Here is a 17029-nt window from a genome sequence, read left to right as displayed (position 1 = left end):
CCATGTTGACTGGTCCACGCATCGGTGGTGAGGTGGACCTTGCTACTGACGGCGTTCAGTAGCGCGTGTTTTATGTGTCCCTCCACATGCTTGTGCAGGGCAGGGACGGCTTGCCTGCTGAAGTAAAAGCGGCTGGGCACATTGTACTGTGGGACTGCCAATGACATCAAGTCACGGAAGCTGTCAGTCTCCACCAGCCTGAATGACAGCATTTCCAGTGACAGAAGTTTGGCAATGCCTGCAGTCAGAGCCTGTGCTCGTGGGTGGTTTGACGAGAAAGGCCGCCTTTTCTCCCATGCCTGTACTACCGATGGCTGTAGACTGGGCTGGGAGTGTGTGGATGACTGGGAAAGTGGTGCTGCGGGTGGAATTACAGCGGGTCTCTGGACAACAGGGCCAGAGGTTCTTCCACGGCGATCCTGGGAGGAAGCCGAACCAGCTGCGTGTGAGCTGGAGGAAGAGGCAACACGAGCTGAAGAGGTGGTACCTGCCGCTGTTGGTTGGCCTAGCTCTTCAGTGTGTTTTTCTAACAACGCCGGGTGCCTGGTGCGCACATGTTTCCACATGTTGGAGGTATTGAGGCTGCTGACATTTTTCCCTCTTTTGACTTTTTGATGACACACCTTGCATCTGACATAGCAAATGTCATCTGCAACTGTGTCAAAAAAGGACCAGGCACTGCAAGTCTTGGGAGCGCCCTTTTTGGCTTTTGGAAGAGACATGCTCCTAACGGGTGCCAAAGCGGAGGCTGCAGGATCCGCAGTCTTCCCCCTCCCTCTCCCTCTTTGGGCCGTACGGGGAATCTCTTCCTCAGAGCTGCTCCCACCACCTTCCTGTCCCTCACGCCAAGATGGGTCAAGGACCTCATCATCTACACTACCCTCTGCCCCCAACTGCTCCTCCTGGGTAGTCTCAGCAGCAGAGCACGCACCAGTAAGTGGCACCTGAGTGTCATCATCAGCTGATGCGGCCTGCGATGTGGTGACCGGAGCCACTGGCCCACCCGCCTCTTCAGAGGAAGAGAGAAAAAGCTGTTGGGCATCACTGCACCCTGCCTCTTCTTCCATTTCTCCAATGCTGCTTGGCTGGCCCCCTGTTTCCAAGCCAAGAGATTCAGAGAACAGAAGTAGAGACGGCTCCTGTCCTGGGCTCTCTGTCTGCCTGGGCAATTTGGCAGGTGGTGAAGAGACAGATGGCTGCTCTCCAGTGCTCTGTGTCTGAGAGGATGTGGCACTAATTGAAGTTGATGCATTAGCTGCCATCCATCCGACAACGGCTTCAATTTGGTCTTCACGCAGCAGCGGTGTACGGCGCTCTGACACAAAGCTGCGCATGAACGACTGTTGCCTGGTGAAAGTGGGTGCTGATGAGTCACCGGTGCCCGCAGCAGGCACAGAATCCCCACGTCCCCTCCCTGCTCTGCACCCACGCCCACGTGCCTTACTCACTGCCTTCTTCATCTTGGTTGACTGATAAAGATAAGCAGAAAAGTACTAACGGCTTTGTGTGCTTATTCCTGAGCAACTCCTCCTAACAGGTATAAGAAACACTAATTTTCTAAAGTGTGGACTAGACTTTAATATGAGCTAATGTGGCCTACACAAATGTAAAGTGGTGTAACTGGTGTGTTTGGTGAACTTTATTATTTATTTATTTTTTGGGGGCTGAACTGACAACGGATAGAGCTGCAGTCACACGGAGACCGTGCAGACAGACGTAAACGGCGCTGCAAGGCCCAAAAACCCTCCTCTACGTTATCCTATGTAGTGTTTTTCCACAAGTTAGCTGGAGACGGGTGGAAAGACACTAATAGGATTTTTTGGAAAAAATGTGCAGCAGCCTGCACTACTTAAAACAAAATGAAAATTGATTTGGCGGTATGACGCAGTGAAGAACCCTGAGCTGGAGACAACCAGGCTATGGCTGCTCACAGACTACAGGGCGAGCTGCAGTCACACGGAGACCGTGCAGACAGCCGTAAACGGCGCTGCAAGGCCCAAAAACCCTCCTCTACGTTATCCTATGTAGTGTTTTTCCACAAATTAGCTGGAGACGGGTGGAAAGACACTAATAGGAATTTTTTGAAAAAATGTGCAGCAGCCTGCACTACTTAAAACAAAATGAAAATTGATTTGGCGGTATGACGCAGTGAACAACCCTGAGCTGGAGACAACCAGGCTATGGCTGCTCACAGACTACAGGGCGAGCTGCAGTCACACGGAGACCGTGCAGACAGCCGTAAACGGCGCTGCAAGGCCCAAAAACCCTCCTCTACGTTATCCTATGTAGTGTTTTTCCACAAATTAGCTGGAGACGGGTGGAAAGACACTAATAGGATTTTTTTGAATAAATTAGCAGCAAACTACACTACTTGAAAAAAAAAAAAAAAAGAACAGTATGAGGCAATAAACCACCCTCCCTGAACTGAATACAACCAGCTATGGATGGCCTATGTGGCTGCACTCAGACTAGAGAGTGGGCTGCACTCACACACACACACACACAGACCTTGCAGATCGCTGTGAAAACAGCGCTACAAGGCAAAAGCAAGGTGAATAGTAGGTGAACACAGCGGTTGCTAAATTAGCCTTTGGAAAGCACAAAGAAGCAAATCGCTATCTCTAAACTGTCCCTCAGTCAGCAAACAGCGTCCTGTCACTGTCATGATTCTCAATGGCGAGAGAACATAGCCCAGCATATATGAGAACTAGCTCTTGGAAGATGGAAACTATACTGACCATGAACTAAACCTGCCGCACAACTAGAAGTGGCCGGGTAGCATGCCTACGTTTTTTTATCCCTAGATGCCCAGCGCCAGCCGGAGAACTACCTAATCCTAGCAGAGGAAAAGACAGTCCTGGCTCACCTCTAGAGAAATTTTCCCAAAAGGCAGACAGAGGCCCCCACATATATTGGCGGTGATTTTAGATGAAATGACAAACGTAGTATGAAAATAGGTTTAGCAAAATCGAGGTCCACTTACTAGATAGCAGGAAGACAGAAAGGGCACTTTCATGGTCAGCAGAAAACCCTATCAAAACACCATCCAGAAATTACTTTAAGACTCTAGCATTAACTCATAACACCAGAGTGGCAATTTCTGCTCACAAGAGCTTTCCAGACACAGTAACGAAACAGCAGCTGTGAACAGGAACAAAATGCAAAAACACACAAGGACAAAAGTCCAACTTAGCTGGGAGTTGTCTAGTAGCAGGAACATGCACAGAAAGGCTTCTGATTACATTGTTGACCGGCATGAAACTGACAGAGGAGCAAGGTTATATAGCGACTCCCACATCCTGATAGGAGCAGGTGAACAGAGAGGATGATGCACACAAGTTCAATTCCACAAGTGGCCACCGGGGGAGCCCAGAATCCAATTTCACAACAGTACCCCCCCCTCAAGGAGGGGGCACCGAACCCTCACCAGAACCACCAGGGCGATCAGGATGAGCCCTATGAAAGGCACGGACAAGATCGGAGGCATGAACATCAGAGGCAGTGACCCAAGAATTATCCTCCTGACCGTATCCCTTCCATTTGACCAGATACTGGAGTTTCCGTCTGGAAACACGAGAGTCTAAGATCTTTTCCACAACGTACTCCAACTCACCCTCAACCAACACCGGAGCAGGAGGCTCAACGGAAGGCACAGCCGGTACCTCATACCTGCGCAACAATGACCGATGAAAAACATTATGAATCGAAAAGGATGCAGGGAGGTCCAAACGGAAGGACACAGGGTTAAGAATCTCCAATATCTTGTACGGGCCGATGAACCGAGGCTTAAACTTAGGAGAAGAAACCCTCATAGGGACAAAACGAGAAGACAACCACACCAAGTCCCCAACACAAAGCCGAGGACCAACACGACGACGGCGGTTGGCAAAAAGCTGAGTCTTCTCCTGGGACAACTTCAAATTGTCCACCACCTGCCCCCAAATCCGATGCAACCTCTCCACCACAGCATCCACTCCAGGACAATCCGAAGATTCCACTTGACCGGAGGAAAATCGAGGATGAAACCCCGAATTACAGAAAAACGGGGACACCAAAGTGGCAGAGCTGGCCCGATTATTGAGGGCGAACTCCGCCAAAGGCAAAAAAGCAACCCAATCATCCTGATCCGCAGACACAAAACACCTCAAATATGTCTCCAAGGTCTGATTAGTCCGCTCGGTCTGGCCATTAGTCTGAGGATGGAAAGCAGACGAAAAAGACAAATCTATGCCCATCCTAGCACAGAATGCCCGCCAAAATCTAGACACGAATTGGGTCCCTCTGTCAGAAACGATATTCTCCGGAATACCATGCAAACGAACAACATTTTGAAAAAACAGAGGAACCAACTCGGAAGAAGAAGGCAACTTAGGCAAGGGAACCAGATGGACCATCTTAGAGAAACGGTCACACACCACCCAGATGACAGACATCTTCTGAGAAACAGGCAGATCCGAAATAAAATCCATCGAGATGTGCGTCCAAGGCCTCTTCGGGATAGGCAAGGGTAACAACAATCCACTAGCCCGAGAACAACAAGGCTTGGCCCGAGCACAAACGTCACAAGACTGCACAAAGCCTCGCACATCTCGTGACAGGGAAGGCCACCAGAAGGACCTTGCCACCAAATCCCTGGTACCAAAGATTCCAGGATGACCTGCCAACGCAGAAGAATGAACCTCAGAGATGACTCTACTGGTCCAATCATCAGGAACAAACAGTCTACCAGGTGGGCAACGATCAGGTCTATCCGCCTGAAACTCCTGCAAGGCCCGCCGCAGGTCTGGAGAAACGGCAGACAATATCACTCCATCTTTAAGGATACCTGTGGGCTCAGAATTACCAGGGGAGTCAGGCTCAAAACTCCTAGAAAGGGCATCCGCCTTAACATTCTTAGAACCCGGTAGGTAAGACACCACAAAATTAAACCGAGAGAAAAACAACGACCAGCGCGCCTGTCTAGGATTCAGGCGCCTGGCAGACTCAAGGTAAATTAAATTTTTGTGGTCAGTCAATACCACCACCTGATGTCTGGCCCCCTCAAGCCAGTGACGCCACTCCTCAAAAGCCCACTTCATGGCCAAAAGCTCCCGATTCCCAATATCATAATTCCGCTCGGCGGGCGAAAATTTACGGGAAAAAAAAGCACAAGGTCTCATCACGGAGCAGTCGGAACTTCTCTGCGACAACACCGCCCCAGCTCCGATTTCAGAAGCGTCGACCTCAACCTGAAAAGGAAGAGCAACATCAGGCTGACGCAACACTGGGGCGGAAGAAAAGCGGCGCTTGAGCTCCCGAAAGGCCTCCACAGCATCAGGGGACCAATCAGCAACATCAGCACCCTTCTTAGTCAAATCAGTCAATGGTTTTACAACATCAGAAAAACCAGCAATAAATCGACGATAAAAGTTAGCAAAGCCCAAAAATTTCTGAAGACTCTTAAGAGAAGAGGGTTGCGTCCAATCACCAATAGCCTGAACCTTGACAGGATCCATCTCGATGGAAGAGGGGGAAAAAATGTATCCCAAGAAGGAAATCTTTTGAACCCCAAAAACACACTTAGAACCCTTCACACACAAGGAATTAGACCGCAAAACCTGAAAAACCCTCCTGACCTGCTGGACATGAGAGTCCCAGTCATCCGAAAAAATCAGAATATCATCCAGATACACAATCACAAACTTATCCAAATAATCGCGGAAAATGTCATGCATAAAGGACTGGAAGACTGAAGGGGCATTTGAAAGACCAAAAGGCATCACCAAATACTCAAAATGGCCCTCGGGCGTATTAAATGCGGTTTTCCACTCATCCCCCTGCTTGATTCGCACCAAATTATACGCCCCACGGAGATCAATCTTAGAGAACCACTTGGCCCCCTTTATACGAGCAAACAAATCAGTAAGCAGTGGTAACGGATATTGATATTTAACCGTGATTTTATTCAAAAGTCGATAATCAATACACGGCCTCAAAGAGCCGTCCTTCTTAGACACAAAGAAAAAACCGGCTCCTAAGGGAGATGACGAAGGACGAATATGTCCCTTTTCCAAGGACTCCTTTATATATTCTCGCATAGCAGCGTGTTCAGGCACAGACAGATTAAATAAATGACCCTTAGGGTATTTACTACCCGGGATCAAGTCTATGGCACAATCGCACTCCCGGTGCGGAGGTAGTGAACCAACCTTGGGTTCTTCAAAAACGTCACGAAAGTCAGACAAGAATTCAGGAATCTCAGAGGGAATAGATGATGAAATGGAAACCAAAGGTACGTCCCCATGAGTTCCTTTACATCCCCAGCTTAACACAGACATAGCTCTCCAGTCGAGGACTGGGTTATGAGATTGCAGCCATGGCAATCCCAGCACCAAAACATCATGTAGATTATACAGCACCAGAAAGCGAATAACCTCCTGGTGATCCGGATTAACACGCATAGTCACTTGTGTCCAGTATTGTGGTTTATTACTAGCCAATGGGGTGGAGTCAATCCCTTTCAGAGGTATCGGAGCCTCCAATGGCTCCAAATCATACCCACAGCGTTTGGCAAAGGACCAATCCATAAGACTCAAAGCAGCGCCAGAGTCGACATAGGCGTCCGCGGTAATAGATGACAAAGAACAAATCAGGGTCACAGATAGAATAAACTTAGACTGTAAAGTGCTAATTGAAACAGACTTGTCAGGCTTCTTAGTACGCTTAAAGCATGCTGATATAACATGAGTTGAATCACCACAATAGAAGCACAACCCATTTTTTCGTCTAAAATTCTGCCGCTCGCTTCTGGACAGAATTCTATCACATTGCATATTTTCTGGCGTTTTCTCAGTAGACACCGCCAAATGGTGCACAGGTTTGCGCTCCCGCAGACGCCTATCGATCTGAATAGCCATCGTCATAGACTCATTCAGACTCGCAGGCACAGGGAACCCCACCATAACATCCTTAATGGCATCAGAGAGACCTTCTCTGAAAATCGCCGCCAGGGCGCACTCATTCCACTGAGTAAGCACAGACCATTTGCGGAAATTTTGGCAGTATATTTCAGCTTCATCTTGCCCCTGAGACAAGGACATCAAGGCCTTTTCCGCCTGAAGCTCTAAATGAGGTTCCTCATAAAGCAACCCCAAGGCCAGAAAAAACGCATCCACATTGAGCAACGCAGGATCCCCTGGTGCCAATGCAAAAGCCCAGTCTTGAGGGTCGCCCCGGAGCAAGGAAATTACAATCCTGACCTGCTGTGCAGGGTCTCCGGCAGAGCGAGACTTCAGGGACAAAAACAATTTGCAATTATTTTTAAAATTTTGAAATTGAGATCTATTCCCCGAGAAGAATTCAGGCAAAGGAATTCTAGGCTCAGACATAGGTGCATGAACAACAAAATCTTGCAAATTTTGTACCTTTGTGGCGAGATTATTCAAACCTGTAGCTACACTCTGAAGATCCATTTGAAACAGGTGAACACAGAGCCATTCAAGGATTAGAAGGAGAGAAAGAGAGGAAGGCTGCAGTATAGGCAGACTAGCAAGTGATTCAATTAAGAGCACACTCAGAACTAGAGGAAAAAAAAAAAAAAAAAATTGTAGCAGACTTCTTTTTTCTCTCCTTTCTCAGCCAGTAATTTAACCCTTTTTTGGGCCGGTCAAACTGTCATGATTCTCAATGGCGAGAGAACATAGCCCAGCATATATGAGAACTAGCTCTTGGAAGATGGAAACTATACTGACCATGAACTAAACCTGCCGCACAACTAGAAGTGGCCGGGTAGCATGCCTACGTTTTTTTATCCCTAGATGCCCAGCGCCAGCCGGAGAACTACCTAATCCTAGCAGAGGAAAAGACAGTCCTGGCTCACCTCTAGAGAAATTTTCCCAAAAGGCAGACAGAGGCCCCCACATATATTGGCGGTGATTTTAGATGAAATGACAAACGTAGTATGAAAATAGGTTTAGCAAAATCGAGGTCCACTTACTAGATAGCAGGAAGACAGAAAGGGCACTTTCATGGTCAGCAGAAAACCCTATCAAAACACCATCCAGAAATTACTTTAAGACTCTAGCATTAACTCATAACACCAGAGTGGCAATTTCTGCTCACAAGAGCTTTCCAGACACAGTAACGAAACAGCAGCTGTGAACAGGAACAAAATGCAAAAACACACAAGGACAAAAGTCCAACTTAGCTGGGAGTTGTCTAGTAGCAGGAACATGCACAGAAAGGCTTCTGATTACATTGTTGACCGGCATGAAACTGACAGAGGAGCAAGGTTATATAGCGACTCCCACATCCTGATAGGAGCAGGTGAACAGAGAGGATGATGCACACAAGTTCAATTCCACAAGTGGCCACCGGGGGAGCCCAGAATCCAATTTCACAACATGTCACTAACTGAATTCACAGCAGAGTGATCGCAAAATGGCGCCAGCGACTTTTAACCCCTTCCCGACCCATGACGCCTATGTGGCGTCATGGAATGATCGCATCCCTGCAGATCGGGTGAAAGGGTTAATTCCTATTTTACCCGATCTGCAGGGAGAGGGGGAGTTGTACTTCAGCCTAGGGGGGGTGGCTTTGCCCCCACGTGGCTACGATCGCTCTGATTGGCTGTTGAAAGTGCAACAGCCAATCAGAGCAATTTGCAATATTTCACCTATGAAAATGGTGAAATATTGCAATCCAGCCATGGCCGATGCTGCAATAGCATCTGCCATGGCTGGAAATCATGTTCTGGCCCCCCCCCACCGCCCCCGATCTCCTCCCCAGTCCTCCGTTCTGTCCGGTACCCCCCTCCGTCCCCCTGTTCGCTCCCCCGTGCTCCTGTTCGCTCCCCCGTGCTCCTGTCCGCTCCCCCCCGTCCTCCGATCCCCCCCCTGTGCTCCGATCCACCCCCCCACCACCCCCTCATACTTACCGATCCTCCCGAAGTCGGTCCGTCTTCTCCCTGGGCGCCGCCATCTTCCAAGATGGCGGGCGCATGCTCAGTGCGCCCGCCGAATCTGCCGGCTGGCAGATTCGTTACAAGTACATTTTGATCGCTGTGGTAGGTTCTACCACAGCGATCAAAATAAAAAAATAATAAATAAACCCCCCCCTTTATCACCCCCATAGGTAGGGACAATAATAAAATAAAGAAAATATTTTTTTTTCTTTTTCCACTAGGGTTAGGGTTAGAACTAGGGTTAGAACTAGGGGTAGGGTTAGGGGTAGGGTTAGGGGTAGGGTTAGGGGTAGGGTTATGGCATGTGCACACAGAGCGGATCGGCCGCGGATCCGCAGCGGATCGGCCGCGGATCCGCAGCGGATCGGCCGCGGATCGGCAGCGGATCCGCAGCGGATCCGCAGGGGATCGGCAGCGGATCGGCCGCGGATCCGCAGCGGATCGGCAGCGGATCGGCCGCGGATCGGCAGCGGATCGGCCGCGGATCCGCAGCGGATCGGCCGCGGATCCGCAGCGGATCGGCCGCGGATCCGCAGCGGATCGGCAGCGGATCCGCAGCGGATCGGCCGCGGATCTGCAGCGGATCGGCAGCGGATTGGCCGCGGATCCCCAGCAGATTGGCAGCGGATTGGCCGCGGATCTGCAGCGGATTGGCCGCTGCGAATTCGAAGCAGTTTTCCATCAGGTTTACAGTACCATGTACACCTAAGGAAAACCAAATCCGCTGTGCCCATGGTGCGGAAAATTCCGTGCAGAAACGCTGCATTGTATTTTCCGCAGCATGTCAATTCTTTGTGCAGATTCCGCAGCGTTTTACACCTGTTCCTCAATAGGAATACGCAGGTGAAATCCGCACAAAAAAACACTGGAAATCTGCTGTAAATCCGCAGGCAAAACGCAGTGCCTTTTACCTGCAGATTTTTCAAAAATCGTGCGGAAAAATCTCACACGAATCCGCAACGTGGGCACATAGCCTTAGGGTTAGGGTTGGAATTAGAGTTAGGGTTGGAATTAGGGCTAGGGTTTGAAATAGGGTTAAGATTAGGCTTGTGGTTAGGGTTACGGATAGGGTTAGGGGTGTGTTGGGGTTACAGTTGTGGTTAGGGTTGGGATTAGGGTTACAGTTGGGATTAGGGTTAGGATTAGGGTTGGAATTAGGGTTACGGTTGTGTTGCGGTTAGGGTTGTGGTTAGGGGTGTGTTGGGGTTAGGGTTGTGATTAGGGTTATGGCTACAGTTGGGATTAGGATTAGGGGTGTGTTGGGGTTAGTGTTGAAGTTAGAATTGAGGGGTTTCCACTGTTTAGGCACATCAGGGGTCTCCAAACGCAACATGGCGCCACCATTGATTCCAGCCAATCTTGCGTTCAAAAAGTCAAATGGTGCTCCCGCCCTTCCAAGCCCCGACGTGCGCCCAAACAGTGGTTTACCCCCACATTTGGGGTACCAGCGTACTCAGGACAAACTGGGCAACAACTGTTGGGGTCCAATTTCTCCTGTTACCCTTGCAAAAATAAAAAATTACTTGCTAAAACATAATTTTTGAGGAAAGAACAATTATTTTTTATTTTCACGGCTCTTCATTATAAACTTCTGTGAAGCACTTGGGGGTTGAAAGTGCTCACCACACATCTAGATAAGTTCCTTCGGGGGTCTAGTTTCCAAAATGGGGTCACTTGTGGGGTGTTTCTGTTTAGGCACATCAGGGGCTCTGCAAATGCAATGTGACGCCCGCAGACCATTCCATCAAAGTCTGCATTTCAAATGTCACTACTTCCCTTCCGAGCCCTGACGTGTGCCCAAACAGTGGTTTACCCCCACATATGGGGTATCAGCGTACTCACAACAAACTGGGCAACAAATATTGGGGTCCAAATTCTCCTGTTACCCTTGTGAAAATAAAAAATTGCTTGCTAAAACATCTTTTTTGAGGAAAGAAAAATGATTTTTTATTTTCACGGCTCTGCGTTGTAAACTTCTGTGAAGCACTTGGGGGTTGAACGTGCTCACCACACATCTAGATAAGTTCCTTGGGGGGTCTAGTTTCCAAAATGGGGTCACTTGTGGGGGGTTTCTACTGTTTAGGCATATCAGGGGCTCTGCAAACGTAACATGATGCCCGCAGACCATTCCATCAAAGTCTGCATTCCAAAACATCACTACTTCCCTTCCGAGCCCCGGCATGTGCCCAAACAGTGGTTTACCCCCACATATGGGGTATCAGCGTACTCAGGAGAAACTGGAAAACAACTTTTGGGGTCCAATTTCTCCTGATACTCTTGCAAAAATAAAAAATTCTGGGCTAAAAAAATATTTTTGAGGAAAGGAAACACATTTATTATTTTCACGGCTCTGCGTTATAAACTTCTGTGAAGCACTTGGGGGTTCAAAGTGCTCACTACACATCTAGATAAGTTCCCTTGGGGGTCTAGTTTCCAAAATGGAGTCACTTGTGGGGAGTTCTTACTGTTTAGGCACGTCAGGGGCTCTGCAAACGCAACCTGATGCCCGCAGAGCATTCCATCAAAGTCTGCATTTCAAAACGTCACTACTTCCCTTCCGAACCCCGACGTGTGCCAAAACAGTGGTTTACCCCCACATATGCGGTATCAGCGTACTCAGGAGAAACTGGACAACAACTTTTGGGGTCCAATTTCTCCTGTTACCCTTGGGAAAATAAAAAATTGTGGGCTAAAAAATCATTTTTCAGAAAAGAAAAATTATTTTTTATTTTCATGGCTCTGCGTTATAAACTTCTGTGAAGCACTTGGGGGTTCAAAGTGCTCACCACACATCTAGATTAGTTCCTTGGGAGGTCTAGTTTCCAAAATGGGGTCACTTGTGCGGGAGCTCCAATGTTTAGGCACACAGGGGCTCTCCAAACGCGACATGGTGTCCGCTAATGATTGGAGCTAATTTTCCATTCAAAAAGCCAAATGGCGTGCCTTCCCTTCCGAGCCCTGCCGTGCGCCCAAACAGTGGTTTACCCCCACATATGGGGTATCATCGTACTCAGGACAAACTGGACAACAACATTTGGCATCCAATTTCTCCTATTACCCTTGGGAAAATAAAAAATTCTGGGCTAAAAATCATTTTTGAGGAAAGAAAAATTATTTTTTTATTTTCACGGCTCTGCGTTATAAACTTCTGTGAAGCACCTGGGGGTTATAAGTGCTCACTATGCATCTAGATAAGTTCCTTGGGGGGTCTAATTTCCAAAATGGGGTCACTTGTAGGGGAGCTTCAATGTTTAGGCACACAGGGGCTCTCCAAACGCGACATGGTGTCCGCTAACGATTGGAGCTAATTTTCCATTCAAAAAGTCAAATGGCACGCCTCCCTTTCCGAGCCTTGCCGTGCACCCAAACAGTGGTTTACCCCCACATATGAGGTATCGGCATACTAAGGAGAAATTGCGCAACAAATTTTAGGATCCATTTTATCCTGTTGCCCATGTGAAAATGAAAGAATTGAGGCTAAAAGAAATTTTGTGTGAAAAAAAAGTACTTTTTCATTTTTGCGGATCAATTTGTGAAGCACCTGGGGGTTTAAAGTGCTCACTATGCCTCTAGATGAGTTCCTTGGGGGGTCTAGTTTCCAAAATGGGGTCACTTGTGGAGGAGCTCCAATGTTTAGGCACACAGGGGCTTTCCAAACGCGACATGGTGTCCGCTAACGATGGAGATAATTTTTCATTCAAAAAGTCAAATGGCGCTCCTTCCCTTCCGAGCCTTACCATGTGCTCAAACAGTGGTTTACCCCCACATGTGAGGTATTGGTGTACTCAGGAGAAATTGCCCAACAAAATTTAGGATCCATTTTATCCTGTTGCCCATGTGAAAATGAAAAAATTGAGGCTAAAATAATTTTTTTGTGAAAAAAAAGTACTTTTTCATTTTTACGGATCAATTTGTGAAGCACCTGGGGGTTTAAAGTGGTCACTATGCTTCTAGATAAGTTCCTTGGGGGGGTCTAGTTTCCAAAATGTGGTCACTTGTGGGGGAGCTCCAATGTTTAGGCACACGGGGGCTCTCCAAACGCGACATGGTGTCCGCTAAAGATTGGAGCCAATTTTTCATTCAAAAAGTCAAATGGCGCTCCTTCCCTTCCGAGCCCTGCCGTGCGCCCAAACAGTGGTTTACACCCACATATGAGGTATCAGCGTACTCAGGACAAATTGGACAACAAAGTTCGTGGTCCAGTTTCTCCTTTTACCCTTGGGAAAATAAAAAATTGTTGCTAAAAGATCATTTTTGTGACTAAAAAGTTAAATGTTCATTTTTTACTTCCATGTTGCTTCTGCTGCTGTGAAACACCTGAAGGGTTAATAAACTTCTTGAATGTGGTTTTGAGCACCTTGAGGGGTGCAGTTTTTAGAATGGTGTCACTTTTGGGTATTTTCAGCCATATAGAACCCTCAAACTGACTTCAAATGTGAGGTGGTCCCTAAAAAAAATGGTTTTGTAAATTTTGTTGTAAAAATGAGAAATCACTGGTCAAATTTTAACCCTTATAACTTCCTAGCAAAAAAAAAATTTGTTTCCAAAATTGTGCTGATGTAAAGTAGACATGTGGGAAATGTTATTTATTAACTATTTTGTGTCACATAACTCTCTGGTTTAACAGAATACAAATTCAAAATGTGAAAATTGCGAAATTTTCAAAATTTTTGCCAAATTTCCGTTTTTTTCACAAATAAACTCAGAAATTATCGACCTAAATTTACCACTAACATGAAGCCCAATATGTCACGAAAAAACAATCTCAGAATCGCTAGGATCCGTTGAAGCGTTCCTGAGTTATTACCTCATAAAGGGACACTGGTCAGAATTGCAAAAAACGGCAAGGTCATGAAGGGGTTAAACTGCATCATGACATCATTTCAGCAGCCAATCACAGCCTTGCCAGTAGTTTCATGCCCTCCATGCTAAACAGGATGTGCCCACACTTGGAATCATTCTCATTGGCTGAATTTCTGCATTTTGAATCTTGGAACTTCCGATTCCGGTATCCGATACGCGGCAAGTATCGGAATCCCGGTATCGGAATCCCGGTATCGGAATTCCGATACCGCAAGTATCGGCCGATACCCGATACTTGCGGTATCGGAATGCTCAACACTACTCATCACTAATTTTGATTACTAATTATCAAATTAACTGAGGCAAATTTTTTAAAAAGTTTTATTCCACTTTACTGCCAATATTACATCATGTGTCCAGTTCAACAAGAAACATTTGTGGTGAATAGTCTTCTTTAAAGAGAACCTGTCATCAAGAAAATACAGTTTAAAATGAAGGTTCCATATTAGAGAGCAGAGGAAGCGGAGTACATTGAGATATAGTTTTGTGAGGAGAGATTGAGTAAAACCCATTTTTAATCCCTTCACAACATTGAGGTTTTCCCTTTTTGCGTTTCTGTTTTATCTCCCCTTCCGAAAATAAATTAGAAATGCAATGAAAAGAAAAACAACCTTGTAAAAATCATCTCTTAAAGAATCTTGTCGGTAAAAGGTCCGTAGACGTAGAGGTAATAATCTATGGGAAGCATAGATAAGTGTTTATTATCAAAATACTGATTTCTGTGGTTTCTGTTACAGGAAAACATGAGAATACACTAAATATTGAAAATGATGTTTCTCCTCCCGGACCCATGGTGGAAAAGAGAGAAATCCTCAAAAGCACCATGATCCCTATGCCTGATGCCGGTGATGAAATAATCAACATGGACCCAGATGAGGACGCGGTCACCGCCCCTGACAGTAAGTTAATTTTGCCTTGACCCTGATAGAAAAGATTACTGACATCACCCACCAAAACAGCTGGTAATCTAACTTTCTTTGCTTGCATAAAATAAACATTTGGCTTGTATAACAATATGTTATTGAGTTGAAGTTTAAAAAGGACTTTTCACCAAAGTTGTCTGGTTGAACTGGTCACATGATGTAATAGTGACTGCATAGTGAAATATATGAATTTTGTTATTTTTTTATTTTTGCGTTAGACATTAGTGTGATGATGTCAGGGAGAGACTAAGTGAGCGAGAGCTAATAACCCGGGCCCCTGCAGTTTCCCTCAGACTAGGGAAATCCTGACTGACCCTCTACCTGGAGTTTACACTGAAGGTGTGCATGTCCAGGCCTCGAACCTCACCCTGTCTCCTGAGCTCAGCCCTAGGCTGAAACCTCCGCCCGCCACCCAGTGAAGATGTTATTCCCCAATACCCACAGTTAGCACAGACAAGGATAAAGGAAAATATACACACCACGCCGCGGTCACTCAGGAATACACTGTAAATGTGCAGGGCAAAATAAATACAAATATAGGAAGGAGTAAATAAGACAAAGAAAAATACACCTCCAGCAACGAATCTCCAACCACCAGCTCTCCACTCCAGACCGAGATAACAACGCAAGACAGAAGCTATAATCGGCGACGCCCAAAGATCAGGAGAACTATTTAAAGGCAGTGGGCATGGCCCAGCTTCCAATCCAAGGATTAGGTAAATTAACCCCGGAACAGCTAGATAAAATCTAGCAGACGCCAATGAGCAAATAGTGGTCAAAAGCGGAATTACTGCTGTCTGTCGGCCGACCTGGTCTGAACAGCGTCCGACATAACAGATGACTGGTGCATCTCTGGACAGACAGTGTGGGGAAGAGGCAGGACAGCAGAGATGGTGACTGTGGTATCAAAGAAGGATGAAAGCTGATAGAAGGGTTTGTAATGTGACACAGATAAACTCAGTTGTGCTGCCTCTGCCTCCACACTGACTCACAAAGGTTAGACCAGGAGATTAGGGCTGTATCCTCTTATCTCACACATTGAAAAACCTGCTCTAAGGTATAGTGGGGCTGTGTTCTTTTTCTGATTCATTGCTTGTTGCTTATGCTTTTTTTCATAGGTTGAAAACGAGGTCCATCAAGTTCAACTTTTCTCCACGGATTGTTCATTTTGTCACTTTATTAACTATAACCCACAATGTTATGTGTATTGAGGAAATCATCCAGATCTTTTATGAAAGCTGTTATAGTGTCTGCCATTACTAGCTCTTGTGGTCGGTAGGGTTGAGCGACTTTTAATTTTTTTTAAATTTTTTTTAGAATCGAGTCGGTTTTCGCGAAACCCGACTTTGTCAAAAGTCGGGTCGGGTGAAATCGGCCGATTATTGCGAAAAGTCGGGGATCGACAGAAACACAAAACACAATGCAATCAATGGGGAATCAAAGTCGGCAGTGAATGGAGGACAGGAAAACACATACAGTGCCCATTTTAATGTCAAAAACATCAATTCTTTAACTCCATGTGTTACTATTGATCCAACAGCTTTAATAATCATAATATAACGTTGGTTATAGATGACAGCTGTATTTTATTTCAAGCTTAATAATATGCAGTTTATATGTATTACATTTTATGTTCGACATTCTTGGATGCAAAATGTTTGTAACACTATTTTGTTGTTAATAAACAAATGAAAAAAAAAATCAATTCTTGTTACTTAAGCTTGTCAATATTAATGTACTTTATAATAATAGTTAGGCATTGAAAATTGGGGGTCATTTGGCTAAAGTTGTGGGGGGGTAGGGCTGGTTAAATTTTTTCGTGGGCCCAGGAAACATGGACTACGTCAAGATGGTGGAACAGAGAGAGGTAAGTATTAAAACTTTGCAAGTGCTGTTATCTCGAGCAAGCAGGGAGGGCCCACTTGTTCGCATTGGCACTGGCACAGGGCCCCTCAAAGTACGGCGGTGTGTTTGACGGTGGGGGCGCCTCCCACCGACAGAGACACTTTTGTGTACTATGCGGCGCCCTGTGCGGGTGACGTCGCCAACGAGTATGCCCCCTCACCTGATGAAGGAAACAGCATTTTCATCTGCACATTCCTCTTTGTCCCCGTGTTAGGTGGTATAGTATGCGGGAAGGGGAACTTGACTTTCAGCAGGGTCAGATTCTGGCTGTGTACAGTAAAAGGGGAATGTAGTGGTCTGGGTCAATGTACCAGCAGACTCATGTAGCAGTGGCTGGTGTTGTGAACTATAGTTCTTGGCTCCCTCTTGTGGTCATTAGCGGTATGGCACTTGGAGT

At 46.5% G+C, this 17029-nt stretch overlaps 1 long non-coding RNA gene across 1 annotated transcript in view; it reads left to right on the top strand.

The window, feature by feature from the left end:
- The window catches only part of LOC143809117 (uncharacterized), a 28372-nt gene extending 12012 nt beyond the window's left edge, over nucleotides 1–16360 (top strand). Inside the window, exons 2-3 of the long non-coding RNA XR_013222077.1 lie at nucleotides 14542–14703; nucleotides 15846–16360. This is a non-coding gene — a long non-coding RNA (uncharacterized LOC143809117). The remainder of the gene's footprint in view (nucleotides 1–14541; nucleotides 14704–15845) is intronic.
- Nucleotides 16361–17029: the final 669 nt, after the last annotated feature.

This window comes from Ranitomeya variabilis, chromosome 2, assembly GCF_051348905.1.
Source record: "Ranitomeya variabilis isolate aRanVar5 chromosome 2, aRanVar5.hap1, whole genome shotgun sequence".
In the NCBI taxonomy this organism is placed as follows: Eukaryota; Metazoa; Chordata; class Amphibia; order Anura; family Dendrobatidae; genus Ranitomeya; species Ranitomeya variabilis.
The sequence above is the reverse complement of the archived record's forward strand: the minus strand, read 5'-3'. Positions and strand labels throughout refer to the sequence as shown.